This window comes from Numida meleagris, chromosome 5, assembly GCF_002078875.1.
Source record: "Numida meleagris isolate 19003 breed g44 Domestic line chromosome 5, NumMel1.0, whole genome shotgun sequence".
In the NCBI taxonomy this organism is placed as follows: domain Eukaryota; kingdom Metazoa; phylum Chordata; class Aves; order Galliformes; family Numididae; genus Numida; species Numida meleagris.
In genome coordinates, this window is record NC_034413.1 from 17,593,424 (window position 1) to 17,610,008 (window position 16,585).

The 16,585-nt window shown below is 42.0% G+C and overlaps 1 long non-coding RNA gene across 1 annotated transcript in view; it reads right to left on the reverse strand.

Moving 5' to 3' along the window:
• LOC110399690 overlaps window positions 1-14,407 on the reverse strand; it is a 29,547-nt gene extending 15,140 nt beyond the window's left edge. The window contains exons 1-2 of the long non-coding RNA XR_002439335.1: window positions 14,368-14,407; window positions 343-535 (exon numbers count right to left, since the gene is read on the reverse strand). This is a non-coding gene — a long non-coding RNA (uncharacterized LOC110399690). The remainder of the gene's footprint in view (window positions 1-342; window positions 536-14,367) is intronic.

The window sequence follows — 16,585 nt, forward strand, 5'->3', positions numbered from 1 at the left end:
AAACAATAGGGCCATAGCTCATACACTGAATAGCAAGCAGCCTCCCATAGGAATGTCTTCAGACAATTGGCTCTGCTAATAAGGTTACCAGCAGTGATGTTACATTCACAGCATTGCTGCAGAGATGAGTTGGAATGGGAGAGGAGGCAAAGATCTGAGCTGAAAGCAGGCAACCTGAAGCTTTAGTGTGAGGCTTTCCCCCACATAGCTAAGAGGAGATCTGCTTTGCACTTGACAGATTTCACCCTGAAAAGCTGCTTTGTCCTCTAGACTAACTCTTTTTTACTGAAGTATAAAATGGCAAATAGACTCAAGCAATGGTCTGTGATTCTTCAAACTTACCAGTGACTTTAAGGTCCCAGTTCAGAATTTTTCCAGAAGTCTTGAATTTCAGGAAGCCCTGAAGTACATCCACATGCTGGATTCTCAGTAGTGGCTGAAACTGTAGCATAGCTTTCATGGCCACTTCCAGAAACGCTGACCATCATTTTACTGATTTCCTCCTTCTACATCCATTCTTTCCCATTAGAAAGTCCTAAAATGGGATGGAGAAATGAAGATACTGACTGATAACATTTTAGACTCTTTTCCCTTTATCAAAAATCTCACAAAACCCTTGACAAACACAGAAAATCCTTTGACAGTTGGTCTTATAAGGAATATACCATTTCAACATCTAAAATATACTGGAAGAAAATTTTATCTTTGTTGGTTAACACTTGGTCCACCTTGTGAAGTTGCAAGAATGCTGTGCGCAACTAGTTCCAAGAAGTGTACTTGAAAAAATGTGAGAGTGAAGGCAACAGTGTTTATCTTTCCAGAATTATGAAGTTATGGGAAAAAGTAGGAAAACTGACACAAATACATATGCATACAGACCCAACAGGATAATTAATTCAAACTTCAAGCACAGAATCACTCTGAATTTGACATTAATTTCGCTATTTCTACCATCACTCTCTTCAGGAACTTCAAACTCTTAGATATCTAAACTATATAGTGTTCCGTCAGTGTGCATCATTACAGCATTACGTTTTTTGATTTTGTACTCTTCTGATTCTGCATATAAAATCAATAGCAATTTATCATGGCTGTGGTTTACCTGTATCTTGTCAAAATATTTTTAAAACTGATTTATGAATTACCTGAAACTGAAGGAAACTGCACATTTATTTTAAAAAACCCATTTTTGTTGTTAATAAACTTTTTCTGCTAGAAAAAGAACATTTCATCAAAACTTCTTGAAAATGTCTGCCATTGATTTTTCACAATAAAACTGCAAACCCAAATCTCCTATAGGTTATATTTCATTATTTCTTTCACAGTTGAATTCCTGAGAGAATTCTTGTCATGCAGAGCTCTCACCACAGAGAGAACTGATGGCAGATGGAAGTATAAGGCTTGTGATTCTTCCAGTTCCCGCCAGATGTCACCAAGCTCTCGAGGATCTCTGGAGCTTGGGTAGCGGAAGCTTTCTGCTTAAGTGCCAGTCACAAACGGTGTTTTTCTCTGTAAAAGACAGCAGAGCAAAACAGCTAACCTAAGGAGCTTGGGACAGAGCCCTTATTTGTGTCAGTAGCTGAAGCACTGCTGAATTGATACTGAGCCAAAGCTGCTATGATCTCACTGCTGTTGGGTAGCTTGATCCAAATGGACTCAGTCTCTCTGCTCCTCCTACTGGGGAATGCTACCACCATTTTCTCTCTCTCCTCTACCTGACATACCTGGCAGAACAGGTAGGAGCATAATAACATGCACAAGAAGGAAGTTTGTGTCACTGTGTGGTTCACTTCTGAGTTTTACTGAGTGCTGAGCACTGTGGTTTCTTGCACAGTAGAAATGCTTGAGGTCTCACTACTCAAATATGTGTGCTCCCAAGAATGAGCCAGCTTGCCAAGAGGCTCTCCTCAATGCATCTCAGTTGGCAGAATAGCACTCTGAAGACTGCCATCAGAGGAAATGTTCAGTCTCAAAGAGATTAGATGGGCAGACTAAATAGGATGAATGGAAGTTGACAAATATCCAAGATGTATGTTTGAGAATGAAGAGGCTGTACTGGAAATGAATGGATTTTAATGAGAGAAGAGAAGGAAATTCACCATGAATTGCAGACATCTATTGTCCTGAAAAGGCATTGTTCCCCATGGCCCCAGAGCTGACACAAAAGGCATGCATTCCATGAGGTACTGTTGGGACTGGCTTGACAATGGCAGCTTGGGCCTGTATAGTACCTTTCATGGAGGGCCTCAAATCATTTCACTCCTGAGATGCCGGTAGCATTATCCCTGGCTTTTCACAGACATTGAAATACACACTGAGACAAAATGACTTGGCCTCATGGTGAACAACTCCCAGAGCTGGGAAAGTGAATCCTGGTCAGTATAAATGAACCTCTGGCCTAGTGCCTCATTTCCGTAATGTCGCTCCTGGGGAAGCAAAGCTGCTGGTTTCTATTGTGCCAGTGCTCCCAAATGACATTGTAATGAAGAGCTCCTTGTCCATAAGAATAGAAAGCCTGTTTGTCCAGAGTAACTGGGAACAGTGTGCACACTGCTCCATGCAGCATGCACATCAACCAAGGGTGCACAGAAGAGCGGTCTTATTCTTTGGTGCCCAGGCAAGCTGACACCAGCCACAGGGTGATTCAGATAGAACGTAAGACTCATTTGCCAGCCCTGGGACTCATCAGGTCATCCTGGTCTTGCCTCCTGTCCACTGTAGCACTACAGTTGTCAGCATTACATTTGCCTTCTGGCCTACCAACATCAGCATCGAATCTACAGTCAGAATCTCCTCACTGTTAAGGTATGAGTTGTCACTAAGAGTTGTGGGCATCTGTTTAACATTGGTAATAACTGCAGGCTGAACACACATAAACCATTCATGGCTCCTTGATTATAGTTGTCCCAGTTCTGCTTCCCCAGGAGGAGAGAGAAATTCTGGTCTTAGCCTGGGCTTTATCTCTGCTATTTTTCCTCCATCACCAAACATGATCTTTACTGTTATCACAAACCCCTCTCTTCTTCAGGAAATGTCTTTTTGACTTCAGCTGGATCAGTAATGGTATCAGAGCACTTCCAATGCTTCATCTCTGACAGAAAAAACATTTCTCTATCTGCCATAAACATCTTGCTTTGACACAGATACACAGAAATCACCAACATTTAAAAGGCCAGATAGACACTGTAACCCCTCTCATTCTGGTACAGAATCAAATCCCTCTTCTCTCCCTCCCATTGACACTTTTTGTCATGTCTGTCCATGCCAAACCCTACCTATACACACGAATAGGAAATGACTATGGGAATTGCTACCTTGGAAGCATAAACCTCTGCCGCTTACAGAACACTGCTGCTCTCCTCTGCAGACATGATCGTAGCTGACACACTCAATTTGCTCACTCACCAGCCAGTCTTGACCAGTTTGTGATACAGCCCGTGCTGCTGAATCTCTACCATTTGTAGTAATTAAGTTAGCTTGATTTAGTAATTTAGATTTAGTAATTTTGCAGCTACTTGCATTGCAATCAGATCCATGACCATGATGTTGGTGTGAACTTGAAGTGCCATCTGAACTTTTTGCCTGTTTTTTTTTTCACTAGTGGGAAATTTTCCATTTTTGGGGCTATTTGCCTTATCTTTGGAAGGAGATCAAGCCATAAGACAGAAGAAGTGTAGCCAGACTCTGATCCACTGGACACTAGCTTCTAATCTAAAAGTATTTTACTTGAGTGCTTTCTTGATACAATTGTCTGCTCTAGACTGCCCTATTTCTCATTTGTTAATCACAGCTGGCCGCCTTTTCTTTTTCAATTAAAAAATAGATGAAGGGAAAAGAATTTAAAAAGAAATCAACAATGAATTTCAAAATGTATCTGAAAAGCCAAAACCTCTTTGGTTTCCCAAAATCAAGACAAAGCTGCAGAGGCCCCCAGGAAGAATTCTTGTTTCCAAGTAGTTCAATAAGCAATTTGTGCCAGGGATGACTTTAATTCTTCTCTAAAAAAAGATTCCTTAGAGGGCAACTAATCTTGAATGGTTCTGCCACAGTGAATATTAATTGAGAGAAATCTATTTCACATATCACTGCTATGACAGGCTCCCAGAAATAGGTGCACCTATCATGTCTTGGGCTTATTAAGTTTGGTCCTGCTGTCAAGAGGCAGTCCTGCTTGTTGCCTGGCCCTAAAACAATGATAAAGTAAAAGAGGAGAGATTTAGATTAGATGTGGGTTGAAATTTTTACTCAGAGGATGGTGAGGCACTGGAACAGGTTGCCCAGAAAAGTTGTAGATGCTCCATCCCTGGAGGCATTCAAGGCCAGACTGGATGGGGTCCTGGGAAGCCCACAGCAGGGGGGTTGGAACTAGATGATCTTTAAGGTCCTTTGCAACCCGAACTATGTGATTCTATGATCTCTGTCCAGATTTTAGCTCTGCTGCCTCTTCCAGCACAAAAGAAAGCATTCTGAACGCTGACAGTCCCTCAATTGGCCATCTTATCTGAATGAGGATCACTCCAACTGGGACATCTAGCAAACTCAAAATAGCTGCACAGTACTGCAAATAAGAAAGGCAATTCTGAGAAATTAAGCCTAAGCACAGCTAGCTGCCTCCATGTCCCCGAAAGGGCTAAGGCTGGGGGAGGGGGAGAAATTACTAGTTTCAAACTATGCTTATTAACTAGACATTTCATTTAAATTGTACTTAGCACCTGCCTCCAATTACCTGGCTTCAAGGCCCATACGTGACAGAAGCTGGAGCTGTGATTAAATCCATGCTTCATACTAGTGAGCCATTAAGCCAAATCAAGGCTTGCCGCTCCTTTGAAGGAGATCATTTGTCTTCATTAGAAATGGCCATCCTTGATTGCCCTGACAGGAGCATCTCTCTGCAAGATAATAAACCCTGTTATTGTCAAGAGGTAAAATAATGTATTGCAGTTCCCTGGAGAGTGATTTGTATTTATTAATGTTCTCACAAATTACTGTACCTTGATTAACATGTGACTGTGACAGGCAGCAGGGGTGCGCTGCTCATCATGGCCATTCATGCAGGCTACTGTCTTTCAAATGATGAGATAGTAACAGAATGTCAGGGAACTGCCTCTTGCTCCTTAATGATGTCTTAGGTCTGTCAGGGCATGATGGACAGAGACTTAGCCAGGTTGTGAAAACCTGACTAATCACATCTCTGACTGGATCTGAATCTTCAGTCCAGACACAGAAGACAAAAAAAATCACCCTCTTTACTAGTAATATAACACTTCATATTCTCATCCACTACTTCAGTGGTGGGGAAGCAGAGGAAGAGAAAAGTAAATTGACTTGATCAGAATAACTAGGGAAGCCAGGAAAAAGGCCAGATACAGAATTCAGGTCTTTTGAATCTACCATTTGGCACAATGAAAACTATACAAATCCCACTGTACTTCTGTGACAATCAAAATCAAACTAGAATTAATGTAAATTGTTCTGCAATGTTATCATAAGCAAACCACCTCCAGAGGCCTCATAAATGGATGACAGGAAGCATACAGAAGATTCAGAAGTAGATTTATATCTGCAATACCTAGTATAGAGGGACTGTTTAGCCAATCTTGGGATTCCACCTCTAGCTCTCTTCCATCCAGCCCCCTGTAATTCAGAGTTTCTAGTTTGAGACAACATCCAGTTCTACCTGAAATAAGCTCATTCAATATCCTGCCCTTAAGATAATTTACAGCAAGCCGCTATGCCCTTTCACTTTCTGAGGCAACACATTGTCACAAAATCACATCTCTTTGCCCTAGATCTGCTTTCATTTTGATTTAGGTTGGTTTGTTTAGCAATAGGGATTAGTACATTAGTTTAAGAACCAATATATTAGTTTAGCAAAAGGAATCCACAAGTGATAGTTCTAAAACTTTCCATTTCAGATTTAGAGGGTGAACAGTCTTGTTTTCCTCAATAATTTTGCACTGGGAACATAATAGAATACTTTTATCTTTTCCCTCAATGATTTTGCCTTGCAAGAAGCACTGGAGTCACAATAGAATACTTTTAACTTTTGCCTCAAAACATGCAAGGACATCTTCCTCGGGTTCCACATATATTGCTTTTTAAAAGTGGCTCACTATTGCCTAATAAGCAATGGAAATCTTCCAGACTGGGGAAAAGTGGATGAAAGTGGGCCAAAGGCTTCAGTGATGGAACTGATGGCGAAAAACAAGGAAGAAGTAGGTGGGCAGTCGACCACCCTAGATTCCACTGAGCATGCCCAAAGGGACATTAGCATATATTTACGAGTCCTTGAAAAAGAATGAGTATGTATGCCAATGTACTGCATATGCATGTCTTAACTGTTCAAATGGAGAACCTGAACTCTAAGAGGGCACACTTGCTTGTCAAGTTGCCCGGTACGTATCGTGAGAAATCGTGCTTTCTAAAACCACATTGGAATTAGAGAGTTTTCTTCCTGGATTTCGGATGACAATTTGTACTATCAAATTTCTGCTATTTCAGCAGAATTCAAACAGGGAGGTTTGATCCTGTTCATTGCCAATGGAGGAAGTTGAAAAAAGGCAAAAATGCAGAATAAATGCAAAAGGGTGACGATTTAGGATGTAGCCAACTCCTATTCTCTCCTCTGTTTTTCTAAGTCAGAGTTCTCTAGGGTAACATTGCCAGCTCTCCCTAAGACCAGAACCAAATTGAGCTAACGATCCAGTAACAGAGAATTGCAAAAGCCATAACCAAATTTATGATCTAACTGCTCCAAAGCAAAGATGGGAATCGTCCAAGCAGACAAGGTTCACAGCCAGTCACGCAGGCACTAGAAGACAAGAGTTGCAGGGCCAATGAACTTAACTGTGCCATGGGGCGAGAAGAGGCTATTGTCATCCAAATTAGCACAATCAGTAACACTGCAAAGCGTGTGAGAATTTTGGTTGTGCAAAATTGCACAATCTTGTCATAGCACATACACTGCTGTGGGACAGAACCTTCTAGTGGACCCATCACATGCCTGTCTGTATATTTTTTGGTTCTGTAATAGAAGAAAGCACTTGGCTACTAAAACAATTCAGTTAGTCTGTCTCATCACTGCCTCTAAAGCTGAGAGATGCCCAAGAAAGAGAGAAGTAGTGGCCAGCAGGCTAGATAAACTGCCCTTTCAGGCTGAAGTTCCATCACATTCTACACTCTGGATCTCTTTGATTTTTGCACATCTTCACACTTGTTTAAGCACACAATTAGACAGTCATTTGTTTAGAACTTATTTGCTAGTGACATTAGCCACATGGAGAAGTAGTGATCTTCAAATTCTTCAAATGTTTCTTTAAAACTCTCTTCCATGAAGATCTCTACAAAACATTGGGCAATGGTTAGACAGTTAAAAAGTCCTCACAGCTGTTATAAGTACCCCACTGTGTCAGTTCACAAATAGTCTGAGTTCGCTACAGCCACCTCTTCAGAACATTAAACCTAGCAGCTCAGAAGCTTTTATTTTTGGTGATCAAATTGCCTTTCACACTGCTCACAAAAACAGCCAGCATTCTCTAACTACTGTTTATCACACAGATCCTGATTGTTTCACTCTCACCTTGTACATCTTTCCATGTAGTTCACTTAGCTGCTGGTTTACAATTGCTGTATAGATGTCATATCAAACTACTTGCAGAATTTCCAGTGGAAGAGTTTCATTGCTATCTGCTAACTTCAACAAAGTAAGGACCGCCTCAAAACTATTTGAGGGAAAGTCTTTTCCCATAAGTACAACTTTTAAATTAATGAGTTTCGACTCAATAATTAGTATTCATTCACTTAAGGCAGCATATACATGTATTTGGGTGAACACATATATTAAATAGTTTAAATATGTTGTCTTATAAAATATCTATAATAATATAGATTTCTGAAGTGAAATTTTCTATAATCCTCTTTCTATGCCAATTTTTGAAATGTAACCTAAGTACCACCTAGTAATCCAGATCACTAAGCCTGTCTCTATTACAAAACTCATTCTTGTAAATACTAGCAATAAAAGTGTTATGGGAAGGCATATCTGAACATACTCAAAAGAATACAGACTGAGTATTCTTATTGTATTTTACTCCATCATCTGAGCTCTTTGACACAAGAAGGTGTCATGGTTTTGTGATTTTCAGTTATTGGTATTCCACATCATAACATCATGTAGTGGATATACCTGGTTCTCAGAAGAGAAGGACTACCACAGTCTCCACGGTACTTTTCTCCTCTGTTACCATTTCCAGCCGGAGGGAAAAGATAAAAGCTCGCAGTATAAAAACTTGCAGATCACGAGACCTCGTCCCTTTTTCCGCCGTCTCTCATCTTGGCAGCACCTCGCTCTCCAGCCGTCTTATCGTCGGTAGTAGAGTAAGGCCTACCTTGATTTTGGGACATTCTCTCTCTCTGCATTGGATTTATCAGCTTAAATTGTAATTATATTGTATTATAGTGTGTTGCTTTGCATTCCGATATCTTATTTAGTAAATTAGTTTGTTTCTCCTCAGATTGTTGCCGCTGTTCTTTGCTCTCAGGTCCATCTCCCTACCCTTTTCCCCTTTCCCCTTTTCCCGGGATGTGGGCCTGTGGGTCCCCCGTCCCCTTCGTTATGGAATCGGGCCTAACGCCCATAAACCGTTGACAGAAGGTCAGACAACTGACAGGTCGGCAAGAAGTCTGACTCACTCTCATGTAGTCTGTCAGTGCCTAAGGAAGAACAAGTCTTCTGCTCTCACAAGCTCCCTGGATTCTTCATAATTTCTTATGTGAAAAGTAAAGTTTTTTTAATCTCTCTTGATGTGTGGTGCTCAGGGACATGATTTAGCGGTGGGTTGTTAGAGTTAGGGTAGTATAGTCAGGTTGCGGTTGCACTTGATGATATTGAAAGTCCTTTCCAACCTGAGCAATTCTATGATTCTATAATTCTGTGTGTGGCTGAGAACATCAGAACACCATTCATCAGAAGCTGGGTGATCTAGCAGAAGCATTTTCCTTGGGATGTAAGGTTCACATGGCTTTGTTCACACCTGTACCGATAAAAACGGGGTAGTGCTGCATGTCTTCTCCACACCACAGAATTCTGGATTTTTCTCCTCTGACTTTGAGATCTTTAATTAGACCATTACACCAACCCTCTGTCATTTCCTTTCTGTCCAAGAATCCTTTGGTATCCTGTCCTGTTATCTACAAGACAAATGTGAATAACGGTCTTGATTAGATTCATAGTGCAAAAAACAGATGTGAGAGGCTGCAAAGTGTATACATTATGAATAGTATTACAATAACATCTTTAATCCCTTAATAAGGGCACTTTAACAGGGTAAGGGAAGATAGATGGAGGGATTTTGCTGCTGTATTCAGAATCCCAAAGAATGCTCTTAAACTAACAAATGTAACCAATGTCATTACATATTCGTACTTCATATGAATCTTCATACTCCATGAAACTTGCATTGATTTCCAGATATTTTCAGAAATACCATTTCAGTTTTCCTAAAGGGTTCTTCTTCATATATGAATATATTTTGAATGTGACTTTAACAACAACATACAGGGATAGCTATAAATTGAAAGACAGCTGAGAACAGTCAACACCTTCACACCTTAACTGAGCATTTTGGGCAACATGTTTCAAGATTCTTCTCACAGCAGCTGCCATGAGTTCGCACAGTTCTGTTTGGAAAACCTTCACGTGCTGTGTAGATTTGGTTGGAAAAGCTTGCATGCGGCCAGTAACAAAGAACATGCATCCTAGCTGATGGCTTGGCATGTCAGTACTTCCTAGAGCTCTGGAGGATGCCTGCTCTTCTTGAGAACACCTAAGTCCTTCTGGGGAACAGGCCTGACTCCCATCTGTGATCAGAAGCAGCATGTAAGAGGCTTGTTTTGTGATATTGCTGTTCTGCCTCCAGACCCAGATGGAAACCAGAAAAGAAACATCATATTTCAGTAGCTGAAATAATCCATAAGTTTGGGTTATATTTGGTACTGAAATAGTGGGAGGAAAGTGGGGGGAGAGAGGAGGAGAGCTGGCAAATAATTTCTTCCTGTTCCCAGCTAGACTTGGGTTATGAAAAGAGGTTTGCTTGCTTTTTTTCCCTTCTAATCTAAGTTGTCCGCTTAACACATATAACAGAATTTAGCACCACTGATGTCCACGGCTGTTTGCTGACACTCACTCCTACCCTTGGGATTCTCTGGCAAATCAGCAGTTGCACTCTCTTCTCCTCACAGGCAGCAGCAGCTGCCAGAGAAGGCTACAGAAACCTAGCACAGCAGAATGAATTCCCCTCTTGATTTTACTTGAATAAATCCAGGACTCTGGACTTACTCTAGATTGCCCCATGGTATGTCAGATTGAACTAGTTTGCAGTACTTTCTACAAATTCCACCGCAGTGGGATGAAAAGTTGAGTAAACAATGAAAGGTTGCGAGTACAGAAAGAAGTGTTCTTAAGGAGATGTATCAACAGTTTGTGGGCTGGTTCGGCCCGGTTCCGTGACTAGTGGGGCAGATGGACCCACAGACCCACGCCCCAGGAAAGGGAAAAGGGAAAAAGGGTAGGGAGATGGCCCTAAAAACAAAACAGTGGCAACAATCTGAGGAGAAACAAACTGATTTACTAAATAAGATATTGGAACGCAAAATAACACACTATAATACAATATAATTACAATTTAAGCTAGTAAATCCAATAAAATGAGAGAGAGTATCCAAAGTTAAGGTAGGCCTTACTCTAATACTGACGATGAGATGGCTGGGGAGAGAGATGCTGCCGGGACGAGAGACGGGATGAGAAGGAAGGTCTCGTGATACGCGAGTTTTTATCTTTCCCTCTGACCGGAAAATGGTAAAAGGGTAGCAAAGTCCTCTGGAGAATGTAGTAGTTCTCCTCTTCTGAGAACCAGTACATACAATACATGATGTTATGATGTGGAATACCAATAACCAAAAATCATAAAACCATGACAAGATGTTTTAGTAGGACTTGTGCTTCATGCTTAAAGGTGCAGGACATCTGACACACTGCTGAATAAAAGATGCAAGAATATGCTGGAGGAAATAAATGACTAGCTTTTTATGCACCAAGCTAATATCAGAAGTCAGCATACTGATCGATCCAATTGTTCAGAACTGTAGGGTGAAATAAAGATCTTTAAGTTTCTTAAATTCCCATAGCAGAGTTATCATTAGCACTCCCTGTACAAGTGTAGAAGGCAATGAGTGGAAGAGTTCTATCTACACAGTACATTGCCCAGTATAATAGGTCTGGCACAAGAAAGAAACCAGATATTCACAAAAAATGGTTGGTAATGTGTAATAGCCTTTTAGTATACAGGAGAGGAATGCATAGCCCACTGCTTCCCTTTCAAGTGACAATCTGCTTCCAGAGAGAGACAATCTTCTTCTAGCCTTTGCCTCTTAAGATAGGCTGCAACATGTTGGTCTAATCTTATGAGGAGTGGACAGGGTAAAAATTGGGAAAGTATTGGTCTAGGTCACAATTAAATCACCTTATTTGAACCTGTGAACACAGGACTGGTGGGATCGCCCAATTCACCTGAGTCCATCCTGCAGCCGTGGACAACCAAGGAACAATTGAGCTGGCAGATACATGCAGGCTCCTTTGCAATATTTCCAGCATCTGGCTGGCCTGGAAAACCCCAGCCTGTCCTGTGGAGCATTACCACAGTGCTTCCACAGAAGAGAACACTGTTAATTAAAAAAGGACCATGTGAACCCCGCTTTTCCAAGCAGCCAAGATGAGCCACAGAATCCATTTGTAAACTGGAAAGCCCAGAGTCTGCATCCATTTGGGTGAGGTGCTGGCAGGTGTATTGCTGTGTGATGGCACTGTCAAATGAAAAGAAAATTGCCTCCCATCAGGACTGAGATTTCATTTTTGTTGGGTGCTGTGTAGTCCCTGCCTTCTAAAATTAAGATAAAGATATGGAAGTATAAAGGATCTGATTCAATAGATGTTTGCACTGGAGACATCCAATTACCAAAACCTGGTCCCAAGCATAGTTTAATCTTACAGTAAAACTATTTCCCTTTTTCCTGAATTCTAAGAACAACCAGGAAAACAAACAAACAAACCACCACCAACAACAATAAAAACACTAACATTTAACTCACATTTAAGGAGGCAGCTTAGGTCATAGGTGACTCAGCATACCCCTCCTTGTTGATAACAGTGAGACTATAATCTATATTATAGATATATAACTATTATATAACTATTAACTATAAGTTAATACATTAACTGACAGTGCAGTTCTGAGTGAGGGCTTAAATTTCTCCTCTCCTTATTCTCCTAGACAGACAAGTCTTCAGAGGTAAATGTTGTAAACCTCATATCCCAGAATTTCAAGCAATATATTTTAGTGTTGCTATATTCCACTAGTACCTTAGAGAAGTCAAGGAAGTTGCAAGTCCTTAGCACTGTTCAGATCAAAAAGCAAAACAAAAAGCCAGTCCAACCATTTGTACGATTTTACGAAACATGAGAAAAATTCCTAAGGATTTCCAATGTTTTATACAGTCATTGGCGGCTCTGAGTAGTGTCTGGTCATATGTTTTGAAATATAGGAGCCAGAGCTTTCTTTATATTACTAAACTGCAGATCAAGTTTTGGCCTTTTCACTCCTACTATGCTGAATCTATATACACTATATGCATCCAAATCATAATTGTAAAGAAGTCTCCTTTTATTCTAGTGAAAAGGGGATTTACAAATGTCCGTGTAGGAGGCCCTTCTTACCTGTAGTATTCAAAATTCTTCCTTTGGCCTTCCTCCACTTTGTTTGAAATGGCATGCAGGAACAAACAGGCATTAGCCAGTCAGCCCCATTTCACAGCTTTGATCACAGCTTGTAAGTGAACTTCAAGACAGCTAATCATTCTCCAAGTGGGAAGCTCGCCATCTCCAGTGATAAATACCTATATTTTGTGACAAGGTCTATTTCCATCTGTGCTGAGACTTCCTAACAGCACACATGTGGCAACTTGTGCACCACTGCATAATGAATTGGATTGGAGAAATTGAAAAGCTTTTCACTCCTTCAATATACAGAGTGGGCACAATGCCAGACCTGAGATAAGGAAAGGTGCCTAGTTTCCAGAATTTTGTCATGATTTACTTCTACTAAAACAGAAAATGTGCACTCAAATACATATATATGTGTGAACATATACAAAACATGCTCTGCACTTTCTTACTTTAATTGAAAATGGCCAGATTCAGGACGGTTAACTCCTATCTAAACCTATTTTTCAGGAGGAGGAGGGAGGAAGTCTCTTCATTCACTTCCACAGCCTTGTATTCCACAGAAGTGGGTCAACAGCACCAAATCAATAGCACCAACTGCCTCCAAATCCCACAAAGCACCCATGGCATTATACATATTGTCTACAACTTCATGGGATTTATCTGATAAAATTACAGCTGATAAAATTAATAAAGACAAACATCACAGCATGATTAAGAGCAGATGTAGACTGACTTTCAGCCAGACTCACTTTTGCCTTTGCAGATGGATACACGGCCTACATTCACTTCTCCAAAGCGTTTGGGCATATCTACGCAGTAGGGCTACATTATGACAGCGAATAAACTTAGAGCTACATTAACTGTCAGCATGGGCCCAAGCATACTTCAAATTGAGGAGACAAGTTAGTCACTACATTCTGCCCAGGAAAGCATCACAGCTGTGTTCCTCCAGGGGAATGGCACAGGCAAGCAGCCCAGGTTCTACATACTGTGCGCCCTGGCTCCTGGTAGTACCTGAGACTCCAGGAGAAAAGGAGTGTCTACCCCCTGTGAAGGAGGAAGAAGGGACGAGAAACTAGGGGAGAGTACAAAGAAGTTGCGAGGATATGCAGGGAGAAAATCAGAAAGGCAAAAGCCCAGCTTGAACTCAACCTGGCCACTGTAGTAAAAGAGAACAATTTTTTTTTTTTTTTTTTTTTACGAATATATTAACAGTATGAAGAGAGCTAAGGAGAATCTCCGCCCTTTACTGGATACAGCAGGGAACACAATCACTGAGGTAAAGGAAATGGCTGTAGTTCTCAATGCCTTCTTTACATCTGTCTTTAATAATCAGACCACTTATCCTTGGAGTAATCTATCCTCTGACCTGGAATTCTGGGATGGGGAGCAGAATAAATCCCCCATGATTCAGGCGGAGACAATTAGAGACCTTCTACTCCATCTAGACTGTAACAAGTCCATGGGGCCAGATGAGATCCACCCAAGGGTGCTGAGGGAGCTGGAGGAGGTGATTGCCAAGCCACTTTCCACCATCTATCAGCATTCCTGGTAAACCATAAAGAGGTCCCAGAGGATTGGAGGCTTACCAGTGTGACTCCCATATACAAGAAGGGTTGTAAGGAGGATCTGGAGAACTACAGGCCTGTCAGCCTGACATCAGTGCCAGGGAAGGTTATGGAATAGATCATCTTGTGTGAGGTCACGTGGCGTGTGTGGAACAACTTGGGGATCAGGCTCAGGGAGCATGGGTTCATGAAAGGCAGGTCCTGCTTGGCCAACCTACTCTTCTATGCTCAAGTGACTGGCCTGGTAGATAAGGAAAAGGTGGCTGATGTAGTCTACCTAGACTTTAGCAAAGCCTTTGACACTGTCTCGCACAGTATTTTCCTGGGGAATCTGGCAGCCCATAGCCTGGACAGGTACACCCTTTCCTGGGTAAGGAGCTGGCTGGAGGCTGGGCTTAAAGAATGGTGGTGATTAGAGTAACATCCAGCTGGTAACCGGCCATGAGTGGTGTTCCCCAGGGGTCAGTATTGGGGTCCACTGTTTAATATTTTTATTGATGATCTGGATGAGAGGATTGAGTGCACCCTCAGAAAGTTTGCAGATTACATCAAGTTGGGAGGAAGTGTTGACCTGAGGTCAGGAAGGCCCTACAGAGGGATCTGGATAGGCTGGATCAATGGGCTGAAGTCAGCTGCATGAACTTCAAGAACGAGTGCCAGATCCTGCACTTTGGTCACAACAACCCCATGCAACGATACAGGCTTGGGGCAGAGTGGCTGGAAGACTGCAGAGGAAAAGGACCTGGGGGTGCTGGTTGACACTCAGCTGAACATGAGCCAGCAGTGTGCTCAGATGACCAAGAGGGCCAAAGGCATCCTGGCTTCTATGAGAAACGGTGCAACCAGCAGGAGCAAAGAAGCGACCATCCTCCTGTACTCAGCTCTGGTGAGGCCATACCTTGAGTACTGTGTTCAGTTTTGGGCCTCTCATTACAGGAATGACATTGAGGCCCTGAAGCATGTCCAGAGAAGGGCAATAAAGCTGGTGAGGGGATTGGAGCACAAATCTTATGAGGCGTGGCTGAGGGAACCAGAATTGTTTAGTCTGGAGAAGAGGAGACTCGGGGGAAACCTTATTGCCCTCTACTACTGCCTGAAAGGAGGTTGTGGTGAGGCATGGGTTTTTTTCTCCCAGGTAACTGGTGATAGGATGAGAGGGAATAGACTCAAGTTGTGCCAGGGGAAGTTCAAGCTGGATATTAGCAAAAACTTCTTCTCTGAAAAAGTGATCAGGCACTGGAACAGGCTGTCCATGGAGGTGGTTGAGTCACCATCCCTGGAGGGGTTCAAGAAACACATAGATGTGGTACTAAGGAATATGGTTTAGTGGGCAACACTGGTGGTAGGTGGATAGTTGGACTAGATGATCTTAGAGGTCTTTTCCAACTTTAATGATTCTATGATAGGGTAGTTAGGTCAGGGAGATTGCTGTACTTACTCAGGAGTTAGGCAGTCCAGCAGAATGCCATATAACCTTTGGGATGCCATATAATGCAGCTAACGCCATGAAAGCTGGTGCTTCTAAATGACTCAGTGTAACACCTACATCAACACAGGCTGAAGCTGGACTGGGCTTTGGATATGATAGCTGTCACTCAGCAAGACAGTTTAACCACGTGCCTTATTGCTTCCAGTCACTGAAGCTAGCTGACATGTTGATAGCTTGGGATATCTGTAGCACAGTACCACATGAGATAACTACACGCCTAATATCTCCGAGTTCCACATCTGCAATGCAAGAGAGTTCTTTGTCTAATTGGGATATTAGATGCTAATGCATGATCAACTTAATCTAGATTTACATGTGTAGCAATGAGCAGGACTAACGTGATGGAAATAGCGTTACAAAAGGTGGAAGGAAAATACAGCGCTCACCCGGATCGGAAGATTCTGGGCTCACAGGAAAAAGCTCCCACCAAGGAGGGATCTCCTGGAAGAAATCCTTCCTCAGGGGCAGTCAGCCCTTAAATGAGGCCTAAGAGGGGTGGAGCCAGGCTCCACCCCTTCTGGTTGCATAGGTGAATTGCCTTCACCTGTGCTCCCAGGGCTGACTGGGTCTTTCCTCCAGGTGCTCAATCAGTGGTTCAGGCCATGACTCAGCAGTTCCCATACAATATGCTATAACAGAACTCAGAACTTGAATATCGTGTTCAGTTGTAGAAATATAGGTTTAGGCTCTCTGATAAGGAAACAACGTCAACCTCAAAGGAGCTTCACCTGATTTATCCCACTGCGTGAA